This window comes from Lepidochelys kempii, chromosome 10 (assembly GCF_965140285.1).
Source record: "Lepidochelys kempii isolate rLepKem1 chromosome 10, rLepKem1.hap1, whole genome shotgun sequence".
Lineage (NCBI taxonomy): Eukaryota > Metazoa > Chordata > Testudines > Cheloniidae > Lepidochelys > Lepidochelys kempii.
In genome coordinates, this window is record NC_136389.1 from 65,525,546 (window position 1) to 65,538,579 (window position 13,034).

Genomic DNA, 13,034 nt, shown 5'->3' on the forward strand with positions numbered 1-13,034 from the left:
ATTTTTCAGTTTGTGCATGTATGGTGAAATTGACATTTAGTGACATGTACAGATACAAATCTAATCCTTCCAAGCCTATTTATCAGACATGCATATAAGAGTTTTTGTTCTGCCATGTAATTACATTTATTGATACAATCTTATATGTACTTAACATTCTTATCACAACAGTGAAGAGTACAGTATCTATTATCTGGGTTTAAAGGAATTCTGAATCTTGTCATGTTAATTTTGAAATACCTGAAATTTATTAAGCCTTAATGCTGCCATTAGCGGTTTTATAGGATTACTACAATTATTTCAAACTTTTTCCACCTCTGTTTGTCTTCCTCATAAGGTCTGAATAATAAAAACCTTACACAAGCAAAATTCCCACTGAAGTCAATTAGTGCTTTGCTTGGATAAGGACTGTAGGATTGAACCCTTAAAACACCTTAAGCATAACAGACGAAATCCTAGCCCTATTGAAGTCAGTGAGAATTTTGTCATTGACTTCAATGAAGCCAGGATTTCACCCCTAAGTCACCTGGACCTGCTCTGTGAAGAGTTAATGACATGTTGCTTGACACACCAACAGCCCTTCTAAACTAGGGGTCCCAACATTGCTAACCCTCGTGATGTTGAACTGGAATGTGTAAATGGTGATAAGACTGAGATGTTTTTGCAAGAGTTTGTGTGTCTCTTGAGAATGTAGGTGTTAAGTTTACATACACAAGTTTACTGCATGTAAAACATTTTGGTCCAGACATCAATATACAGGTACAATTTTATTTCAAAGTTACAACTTGGTTTAATTTAATTAGTTTAATTAATTCTTTTCTGCAGATATACAATCTTTAACTTCTTCCTGCTTGATTGCATCTCTGTTACTTTCAAAGTACCTTCAATCATTTTTAAAAGAAAGAAAACCCTTTGAATTTAAGAGGCAAGTCCATTAAATTGGATACACAAAGTTTTCACATAAAAGCTAATTAGAAACCACACCATAAGGTTTTCTTTAACATTTTGATGCTTTTCAAAGATTCCCTACCCTCACCCCCCATTGTGAATCTGACCAAACATCCCTTTTGGAGGAGTTTCTTTTTGCATATTAATGAATACTTCACCTGAGGGGTTCCTTGTCTATCCTGGCTAAATACAGATTTGAAAATTAAAGTTAATACAAGGTACATATATATTGACCAGACCACCCTAGCAGATACAATTCACATTGTACAGCCAGATGCCAAGTGTCACAAAGACCATTAAAGCATATATTTAATGCAGTTAAAATAATCATAGTGCTCTTGCGGGAAGTTTGTTCCATCACAAGAAAGCAATAGACTGTATGGTTAAATGGTGGAGAGGAGAATAGTGAACAACTGAGTGACATAAGTAAGAGAAGTCAAATATGGCTTTTTACTAGAGAGTTAAAATGGAATGTTGAGAATTCATCGAGGAAAAATATCCTAAAACTGTTTAGAGTGGCAAAAGCCCCTTACATCATTTAAAAGAAAAATATTGTACAACTTCATAGTTGTACAGCTTCATTGTGTCAACTGCACAATGTGGTAAAATAATCAACCACAAAGGGTATAGCTAGGCACAGTGACCTACTGCCCTATGATATGCAAACAGGAAAGAGCAAAATAGTGAATTATTTAAGATGATCTTCTACAGGAAAAAAGAAAATTAAATTTTGCCATGGTGGATTCAATATCAATGCATTACAAACCTATCAGATCAACTAAACAAGATGCATAACTCTCAAAATGCAGAAGTAGATAGCTAGAAAAAGTAGGCTCTCAGTTTAGAAAATATTAGAAAAGCAGATTGTAGTAATTTTCACTGTAATAGCAATAGAAATCCTATAGAGGAAATACCTGAGAAGGTACAGGCAACATGAGTAAGAGTAAAGTATTAGCCCCCAAATAAGAATCTAAAAATAAAATAATAAATATCAGCCCATTTCCTAAACAAAATTTTCAAAAAAATTCTAAGCAGCTTTGGAGCCCTTTAACTTCCCTTTTTGCATAAATACATCTGCTTCCTGTAGGTTTTGAAAAAACAAATGACTTACTTCCAAAGCCAGCCCAGCAAACTCAACCAAGGACTTGAAAGTCAAGATGTATTTTTCTAGCTCTTACGTAATGACCAGTAATAAAGATTTTATATGCTTGTCTCAGTGTACCCTGTACAACCACCAATGTCTTCAGTTTAGACTCTGAGTTACACCTTTTCTACCCTATTGCCTTCCATACATGTAAATACATCATTTGCAAACTATGGAGTCATGCAGGGTCCTGCTAATGGAATTTGGATAATAAACTCTGCTGATTATGGCCACCATTATGATTTGGCCACCAAATCATCCAATTTGCTCCCCCAGAGCTGTTTGCATTCCAAAAGCTTGGCGTTAGTAAAAAAATTTTTGGTCATTAAAATAAATAGATCTGACTCTGAACACAAAAAGAAAACAGATGTGTTAAGTAGGAAGGTTCAATTTCTAACCAGACACATTTCAGAATGAGATACACGTCAAAAAGAAAGCAGCAACAGACTTGTTACCCCACAGAAGACAGAGTTCACCATGACCACCTGCTTGGTAGCTTAGATGTCAATGGAAATAAAAACTGGTGGCACAAAAGAGTTAGGGGTAGGAGGAAAGGTAAATTCAGTACTGAAGAGGTTAAATGTAAGTTGGTGGCTACATATCCAAGAGGAGATATCAGAAAAGTGGCTGGAAATTCAAGAATGGATAGAGGAGGAGTGGTCAGAAGTCATCCATTTTTGAGAATCTCTGTCATTAACGTGGTACTGCAGGCATGGAAGAGGTTATCGAAAGATTAAAGAGAAAGCATGAAGAACATATGTGCTTATTTCTTTGAACGTATAAAAACCTGTAGGTGTTAATCTGAAATTCTAGGTGCCTATCCCATAAAATTAAATCTCCCCAGAATTCTATAAATAAAAGAGGATAGTTCATGAATATAACCCACTGCAGCCCCCAGCCGACTCCCCTTCTCAACAGCTTGAGAAAATAGATGGCCTTTGCAGCATGCCCATAATGTTAAACCTAGGCTGTGGCTAAACAAGGGCAGGAGTTTGGAGTTGAGAAGTCTAGGATCTCTTACAGAAAAATCCCTACCAGTTCCCTCTCAGTTATAATAAAGGCCCGTCCAGTGCAAGTGTCTCTGCTAATTTCATTGTGGCAATAGATAACGGAGGGCTGTGATCTCAAGGAAAACCATATCCCATGTCATCTGTGGATGGAAGACTTTTAAAAGATACACTGAACATGTCTATAGCACGTAAAAATAAATAGGGGACCACTAAGCCGTGGAAGCCAAAAGAATGAATGGATTTAAATCCCAAGCCCTACGTCTGCTGTGCTACTTTGTGAAAAACAAAAAGGAATCTGGACAGTTCCCAATTACAGCATTAGCAGCCTTCAAAGTCCCTCTTACAACACATAATGTCTCATTCTGCACTGGTAAGGATTCATGTACAATAACAAATTTGGGGACCAGATGGTTTTTTTTCCCCCTAGATGTCTCCTGGCACAAATCAATCTTCATTCTTCCTGCCAATTCAATATCCCCAGACTATTGCACAAGAACCACTTCCAGCTTTCTGGATTAAATATTCTCAGGTTCTCACAGTGATTCTCAGATTCCTAATACTAGTTTTGTTTCGGCCATCCATTTTATTTTGCACTGTGTTTTTTTCTTGAGCAACGAGTTAAACATATTCACAGTATCTAGTGCAAGATGGTTGGAGATCAGCTGTTTTGCCCATTGTCCCTTTTAATGACTGGGGGAAAAGTCATCAAATATACAGCCGACGCAAAATCTTGCAATAAATCTCATCTGTCTTTCAAAGAAGCCCTCCTCCAGAATGAGATAGTTCTTACAGCAGTTGCAGCTCAAAAGCATCTCACATTTGAGTTCAATCTTAAGTGACACCTGAGATTCATTCTAGGCCATTTTCAGTACCTGGCAACTTAACTTCTGCCTTTTTTTGCCCCTCAGCAGGGCGGTTGGGACTAAGAAAAAGCCAACAAAATGGACCAGAAGAGCAGAGCAACTCAGGTCCATATCTGTTTTCCAGGGCTCACATATACATGTCCCCTGCTGCACCCTTCCTTAACTCAGTATGCTAATTTTGCATCTAATTGATTGTAACATTCATAATTTTGTCTAGGAAAGTTAAAGAATAAATTGCAGATACATGCACTACATCAATTTCGTAAATAGAGACGTCATCTTACTGTGAAGCAAACACCTCCCTGTGGGATTTGCATAGAATTCAATGCACTTCTTTATGAATTTCAGTATCAGTTGAATAGTAGAACTCACAATGTCCTTGCTGAAGGGAACTGTCAAACCGTAACCTAAAAAGGAGTACTTGTGGTACCTTAGAGACTAACCAATTTATTTGAGCATAAGCTTTCGTGAGCTACAGCTCACTTCATCGGATGCATACCGTGGAAAGTACAGAAGATCTTTTTATACACACAAACCATGAAAAAATGGGTGTTCACCACTACAAAAGGTTTTCTCTCCCCACACCCCACTCTCCTGCTGGAAATAGCTTATCTAAAGTGATCACTCTCCTTACAATGTGTATGATAATCAAGGTGGGCCATCTCCAGCACAAATCCAGGGTTTAACAAGAATGTCTGGGGGGGGGGAATAGGAAAAAACAAGGGGAAATAGGCTTGAATAGAGACTGGGAGTAGCTAAGTCATTATGCAAGGTAACCTAAGTTAATAGTATCCAATTTGCAAATGAATTCCAATTCAACAGTTTCTTGCTGGAGTCTGGTTTTGAAGTTTTTCTGTTGTAATATTGCAACTTTCATGTCTGTAATCGCGTGACCAGAGAGATTGAAGTGTTCTCTGACTGGTTTATGAATGTTATAATTCTTGACATCTGATTTGTGTCCATTTATTCTTTTACATAGAGACTGTCCAGTTTGACCAATGTACATGGCAGAGGGGCATTGCTGGCACATGATGGCATATATCACATTGGTGGATGTGCAGGTGAACGAGCCTCTGATAGTGTGGCTGATGTTATTAGGCCCTGTGATGGTGTCCCCTGAATAGATATGCGGGCACAGTTGGCAACGGGCTTTGTTGCAAGGATAGGTTCCTGGGTTAGTGGTTCTGTTGTGTGGTATGTGGTTGCTGGTGAGTATTTGCTTCAGGTTGGGGGGCTGTCTGTAGGCAAGGACTGGCCTGTCTCCCAAGATTTGTGAGAGTGTTGGGTCATCCTTCAAGATAGGTTGTAGATCCTTAATAATGCTTTGGAGGGGTTTTAGTTGGGGGCTGAAGGTGACGGCTAGTGGCGTTCTGTTCTTCCCGCTACATTGGCTGTATTGTTTCCACAGCTGCCGCCACCATTCCTGTTCAGAGAAGGATCTATTCCCTATGATGGTGCTTTTTAAAATTTTAAATGACAGATCATTTGTTTCTTAAAGGCTAGTTTCATTGTTCAAAGAAGTAATATACTGATAAAAGTCACTCCGAACTAAAAGTTCACAATGAGCTTTGAAAAGGAATTCTGCCACAAAGCAAATAAACAAAAAAACCTTCCACGAAGTCCTGTTAGACACTCAAATGAAAGGATCACGGTAGAACCAGTAAAGAGGTGGCCAGAGTCCCACAACGTTTTGTCAACCACCTGGAGGAAGGGTACCACATCGCTGCATTCAAATATTTCTTTTCAGCCTCATCCGACCTATCTTGTCCATTCCACTTCCCAAATGAAAGGATAAATATTGGATCAGCCCCCTGAGGACAAGAGCTTCAGATTGCTGTTTGCATGCTGAGATAAGGAGTGTGGTAGCAGATTTTAAGGCAGTGGAGCTACTGAGGTTAAAGTATAAATACAAGATTTGCCAGTTCTGAATGCAAGTCAAGAAAACTGATCCGATGTAGTCACACCGCAGACCTGCTGAGTGTTATTGCCTGAGCATGTACAATAACTTTTCTATAACTTGTATAAAACTTTTATTATAAGTAAATCTTTTGTTTGCACTTCTTTGTAGTCCTCCACCCAAGTTTAACACAGGAGTATGCACGGTGGTTAAAGAGATTTTCTTCTAGAGGAGATTTTTTTTTTTTAAAGAATTATTTCAATTTCAGCAGTAGTTCCCTTCTCCCTCCCTCCCTTCTTCCTAGTAATTAAAGCATTCTGTTGCTTTTACAGCCATATAATGCTATGAGAATTGTCTGGCAGATCTTTAAAAAGCATGCTTTATGGGTTTTCAGTCATGGCAGCAGTCTGTGCCTTCAAAAGAATCATCACTGGTGAGATGCTGTCCAATATGTTGAACAAACTGTTAAGATTGGTGTCGGTTTAGGAAAAGTGGGTGTGGACATACCAAAAAAAAAATCTCTCTGCATCATATGATGCCCTCAAAACCCACTGAAAACATATGCAGCATAATTTACAGCTGACATGGGTAAGAGTGAAATGCGCTCATTACTTCTGCAGACGTGTAAGTAGCCTACAGCTGTTTGCCTTGATTGAAATACTTTCATCCCACAAGTAATATCACTAATGATAATTTGAAGCATTACTTAAAGTCTGTGGTTAGCATCCATTGCTTTGGATCAATTGCTTCTGGTGAGTGAATGATGGGGATAGGGTTTCCTTTTCTTTCAAATTGTTATAATTTCACAACACCAGAAGCGTCAGTCCACATGAAAGCAAAGCAATGATATAGAAATGTGCTGAAACAGCTGTGTGTTATCCCCTTAGGATGTGTCACTAAAGAGAATGTTAATGAATCTGGTTGTCCCCTTCTATGCATTTTTTATATTTTATGTCAACATGGACAGGAAGACCAAGCCTAAATGTGTATTGAGACAGAATGGTATCATCCCTGGGTAGCTGAATTTTTAATGGGTCTGTGTGACCCAAAGACCCTCCTCCTGGATGACGCTCTGAAATGGAGCTCAGTCAGAGACAAGACGAACAGGCCACCCAGAAAGAATGACTGTCTCTGTTGGCCTCCAGAATATTTTTCCAGTTTTTGTAGCGCTAGGTAATAATTGGATCAGTGTTCGGCTTTCACATCTGCTGCTGGTTGAGATCTCTGACTCTAGTTTTTCCAACTGCAATCTGACATGCATTCTGAACGTTATTAATTCCCATGAGTTAGTTTCAGACTGATAGAGAAAATGATCTGGTTGTCTCTTATCTTCCAGTGTTTAATATCAGTTTTGGATAGAAACAGCTGGAAACAATATCACATTTGCTACAATAAATTTTCAGAGGAATTTGATGAAAATATTTCACATCTACAAAAAACCAACTTAGAAAAATAGTCATATAAAGCTGTCTAGATATCTAGAGAAAGAGACATGAGCAAAGGGTTACTGTGTAATCAGGTTAAAAAGGGCATAGTTAGGTATACATTGGCATCTCTTCTAAATCATATGGAAATCTAGACAGAGATGGACCCAGATTTGTTCTCACACATTGAGAAATTTTGAGAAAAATTGAGTCATCCAAAGTTTATACTCTGTGGTTTAACTTTTGAGTGGAATCCTTGTGGGGTTAGAGGGTGTGTGTGCGCACATAGAGAGGATGCACTGTGTGGTATGTCCCATACTCCTTCCCTTCAGCCTACCTCCTCAGCTGCAGATCTGTATCCTGATGGAAGAGTGCCTGCAGGATCCAAAGGGGTTGATGCCACAGAAGCAGCACATTTCTAATACTGCAGTCTCCTGCCAGAGGTCTGCCAGTTTTCCTTCCCTCTTCATAATGTGGGCCAGAATGAAGACTTGAGAAGACATTTTAAATAAAAATATAGAACTGGGACTAGAACCCACAATTCTGACTTCCAGTCAACTGTTCCACTCACTTCATGTTATCCGGTACATACAGCACTACAGTCAGAACTATAATGGCTGCATAGCACACACATTTCATATGCTTTACAACTATTAAATATCACCAACCCCATAAAAGTAAAGGATAGGATAGGGAATACATTACTCACCGCTTAAATGAATGAAATCCCTGCTGCTCTGTTCATACAGAGTGCACAGTAATGGTCCATAATGGTTTGAAACAGAAGTGAAGACTATCCAAATAAAAGCGTATGGCAAATGTAGGCCCTACTGTAAATACCTGAGTAGGAATTTGACCAGAATCATTAGAGTTAACATCCCTCATCTGAGAAATTTCATGTCACTTTTTAATAACCAAAAATTGTAAGGATCTGTTTAATGTCTCCTTGAAAGCAGAGGTGTCATCCAAAGCAAGAAAATTCAATGCTAGACGTGAAAACACATCTCAATCTACTCCAGGGGATAAATATTTCATGCAACTCCTGTCACTGGGTAGTTTTGTGTACGTACTACTCTGTGGGCTTCAGCCTGCAAGCCTGCTTCACGTGCAACTCCCATTTCAGTGAGAGTTGAGGACATGGAAGTTGAAACCCTGTATTTGCTGTAAAATGTAGGATATAGATTAAGTGCATTGTTTTAAACTTTACTCAGCAGTTTCTTGCTTTCCTGGTTTTAAATCAGGGATTTAGTATACAGTAAGTTATTTTGGGTTAAACTTACAACATGTCAAGAAATACTCACAACCAACCAAAAAGTTATATAAAAAGAAACATTGAAAGTGTGGGTTTATTTGTAATAGTGAATTTTAAAAATTAAGTACAACAAAAATTTCACAATTTTTCCATGCTGGCAATATTTTTCTTTTTTACAAGAACAAACAAAATGAGTACAATCATGTGGAGATAGTAAGTATGCAAATAAGAAATTCCAGTCAGGGGGCATATGTTTTCAGATAGATCACATGGAGGATGGACAAAAAGATTATATATCTTTCCTATAAAGGCCTATAGAACAGGATTTACATATCAGAAGATTCAATACTGCTTTGTGACTTCAGTTAGGAAGTTAATATCAGAATATTTAGAAGATCTACAGCAGTAAATTTTGGAGAAAGTTCATGGAAAAGGCCTAACTTTTGAACGGCTAATCAAGTCTGCTAACTTTTTCAGTGACAAAAAGGCAGAAGAATGGAAAGGTAACTTCTGCATGGTATAGGTATGGTTACATAAAGAAGAGTAGAGTATGTGTTCTGGAGTAACTCTAGATCAGAAATTGGAATTACAAATATTCTAGCTTATATCTATAATGTAATGATTCTATTACTGATATTCTTTATGTTGGCTGGCTAAAGAGTTTAACAAACCCAAGACAAATTTGTTAGTGATAAGAAGCCCTAAATTAGTCTATTAGCTGATTTTGATTTTAAATTAGCCTCTTACAGTTTGTATGGCAACTTCCATCTTCTCTGTATGTATATATCTTCTTACTATATATGTTCAATTCTATGTATCTGATGAAGTGGGCTGTAGCCCACGACAGCTTATGCTCGAATAAATTTGTTAGTCTTTAAGGTGCCACAAGTACTCCTGTTCTTTTTGCGGATACAGACTAACACGGCTGCTATTCTGAAACCTAAATAAACCTGTTAGCTGATATTCCCTCTTTTTCCCCAATGCTTAATTTGAGTCTTGTAGTCATTCAGTATTTAACTGACAATAGCAACTGTATTGGTAGAAAACAGCTGACTCATTTTTAAATCCTGTGGGTCAGTTTTTTATGGGTGAGGGTTGAAAAACGCATGTATACAATTTGTGCATTCAGATGCACATGCAAATAACTAGTTAGGGAAATTCTGCTCGCGGTTACTGTAATTTAAATCTAGAGCTACTCTAGATTTAAATAGCTGTTTTTAAGAGCAGAAATTGATCTTTAAACATCTAACTTGCTTCCATTTCAGTTCAACAAAACCCAAGTCTCCATGGCACTACATCTATTCTCCCAGGCTTGTGGGGGTTCTAGAAAGGGAAGGGAGCTAAGGTTGTGGTTTCTGTTAATTTTGAATGGACAGCCAACAGATAATGAGGAGTTCATGGTTGAAATGGTAAGAAACTTGTATACATTTTTTTTGCTCATGTGCTTGTAAGTTTTCTAAAGAGTAAGCAAAAAAATGGACTCTAAATATTATACTCCAGCCAAGTTTTTCTACTCTCCAAAACAATAAAACCGATGCTTAGAGGAATTAAACCATAATTTTAAGGAGCAGATGATACAGTGAGGACTGAGTGGGATGAAGCAGAATACATAAAACATGCTCTACATCTTGCTCTGCATCCTTTTCTAGGGACCTACAAGGCACTAAGTGCTCCTCGGAATTCCTGAGCACCCTCAATTCCCATTGATTTTAGTGGGAAATGAGTAAACTACACACTTTTTAGGAGAGCTCAAAACCTTGTGTGATCAAGCACCCTAGTTTGCTGCTGTTTTGAAGACCTGGTTATATTACCTTGAGACTCATGACACTTGGCATACCACACTATCCATTTTTAGTGGTACCAGGATTGTCTTAAATCAGCAGGCAGTTGGGCACAGCTGTGGAAGTTGCTTCTTTTTGACATCCATTTTATGATTCTCTCCTCATGTAAATACCTAAATCCCCCTCTCAAGGTGTTTATAAGAATTACCTTTCCCTTGCATCCATTCTTTTATTGGAACACCTTTGCTTTTATCTGCTTGTATGTTCATATTTATAATTACTGTATCTTAATTTGTTTGTTTTTATTATGCTGTATCGCAATCTGAGTACACAGTATATTTATAAAGAAACATCTTCTCTCCTAACGATAGAGCATTTTGTTAAAAACGTGGACTTTACAGTCGAAGCTAAGATGGAAAACTACAAGCATCCTCATTACTTTCTTATGGTGCAGACCTCAAATTTTTAAGTCAATGTGTAAAATTTACATGTGAATACTCCAACTGAAGTCAGTAGGACTGAGTAAAGTTATATACATGCTGATGTGTTTGCAGGATCGGACCCCAAGCTGGAAACTTATGTTAGTTATTTTTTAAATAAAGCATATTTTTTGTGCATTTCCAACATGAATAAAAACATGTCATTTTAAAATCCAGGTGAGGAAATTAACTGACAAAGCTCTTACCATCTTGGAAATGCTAGTACATCCAATACAGCTTATCATCTATCTATGGCTGTGATGAATAAAAACTTCACTAGCTCTGTAGCAGCAGGAATAGCCCACCATAGAGAGAAGAGGATTTCTTCCTCCTAGTCTCCAGTCTGGCCATGTTATAAATTATAAAATATTAGCACTAGCAAATGCCTTTACCAGATGTTTAACACAATGGGACCAGTATGCAGAAAGGAACTTGGACTAAAAAAGAAGAATAAAGTTCCTTTAAGTTTTTATGTTGATGGGCCCCTTGTGAGTGTATTATAAAAGAGGCGCCCTGCTTTTCTCATGAAATTAATTGCATATAGTATTAATTGCTCTCCTCGATTTCTCATAAATGTTTAGTTTATTGTTCTTCTCAACAACACAATGCTATCAGTGGAAAAGCCAAGACTGAAAGCAATTATAGTATATCATACAGCTTCTCATATTGGATGGATGTTCTTAGAGAATAAATTTTTATTCTTAATAGTTTATTCAATCCTTTACTTTTTATAAAATTTATTTTATAAATGAAAATGCATAGCACCAAATGTGAGACTGAAAACCTTAATAAAATGATAAAGTTATTTTACCCGGTATATTAATAGATTTTCAAAAGTTAATCTTTTTAAAATTTAAAGTTAATTTATTTCTTGTGAAAAATGTCACTGACTAAAGTACTTCATTCAAAGAGGTGGCATGGGACAGTGGCAACTCCACAGGAGAGGAGGTGGTATAATCTTTGTGCCCATTCAGTTCTTGGCCTCTCTGCTAAGATCACCAAGAGGCTGGTAACTGTGACTGTAGTTTTGTAACCAGGACATCTATCTACCAGAAAATGGACTAAGGCCAGCAATTCATTACAGCCATTAAAAAACCACCACACGGTAACTACTTTTGATCACTGCTGCCTTGGGTTGACCTTAAACTGGTGACACGGAGTAAGCAGCTCCACATAGATTAAAAATCCCATAAACATTCTAGTTCTTAGGCTTGATTCAGACCTGAGATATGCTGATGCCTGCTGTTGTATCCCAGGGAGCAGAGCACCCCGGGGGTGTAAAGTCTGCTTGGAATGGGTTTTAGTGGTACAATACACTTATTGACTATACTTGTAGGAAATGGTTCTGCTTCACTGCCTTCAAGAAAAAGCTGTACAGTACTTGTGTTATAAGACTTTTCGTGCAATTCCTGACTCAGTCTCTTTTCTGCACATCTAGCGCAGTTTTCTTTACTGACGCCAACTCATGTGTCTCCATTTCTGTAGAACAGACCATGGGTTACAAGAGAGACTTTTCTTATTGTTAGAGGAAGCTAAATAATGCCTTGTAGTTTGTGGTATGTGAAGGAGGGAGGGATTTCTTTAGGGTGACCATAAAAAATGTCAAGTAAAAAATGAATCATTTTGACATTTCATTTAAAAATCAACTGTTTTGTTTCAAGTCAACCTAAACGAAATTGTTTTGGCTTTCATTTTGGCAAGGCAAAGTGAAAAAATTTGCTTGGCCACACACACCCCAATTTGCTCAGCTCTACTTGAAAAGTGACAGGAAATGTTGCTAGCTTTTGCAGGAATATGTAACTATTCCTCCCCCTACCCTCCACTACATTGTTTTCAGTTGCTCCTTCAAAAAGTCTGCAGATCTTGCACTACCTGACATGCAATCCTGTCAAAAATAACAGAGGATCACAATACTGTTACCATTTCAGTGTCCCACTGTGTGCGTGGGAGAGCTTGTTTCTTCTTATCTACAAAGATAGCCTCTTCTCAGGCAACTCCTTTAGCTTTTGGATACTAAGATAGATGGTAACTGGAAGATGCAGAGAGACTCACCCATATCATTTCATCTTTGTTTGGACTTATTGTACTTTCATAGGGGAAAAAAATATTAACGGAAGCTAAATATGCAATATCAGCTCCTTACCCAGTGCCATCCATGGAAAAGGGAATACCAGTAATACTCTAAGTCAGTGGTTCCCAAACTTAATAACCTGTGAATCCCTTTCACTAAAATGTC

The 13,034-nt window shown here is 37.7% G+C and overlaps 2 protein-coding genes across 4 annotated transcripts in view; one reads left to right on the top strand and one right to left on the bottom strand.

Moving 5' to 3' along the window:
* FAM227B (family with sequence similarity 227 member B) overlaps positions 1-13,034 on the bottom strand; it is a 211,675-nt gene that overhangs the window by 69,704 nt on the left and 128,937 nt on the right. The gene's annotated exons all lie outside the window — the stretch shown is intronic.
* Positions 1-13,034, top strand: part of FGF7 (fibroblast growth factor 7) — a 107,410-nt gene that overhangs the window by 9,614 nt on the left and 84,762 nt on the right. For 2 of the 3 annotated variants that reach the window (XM_073303969.1, XM_073303968.1), the window contains exon 3: positions 9,804-9,947. The exons of the other annotated variant lie outside the window; for it this stretch is intronic. The gene's annotated coding sequence lies outside the window, so the exon portion shown is untranslated. The remainder of the gene's footprint in view (positions 1-9,803; positions 9,948-13,034) is intronic. 3 annotated transcript variants of the gene reach the window in all.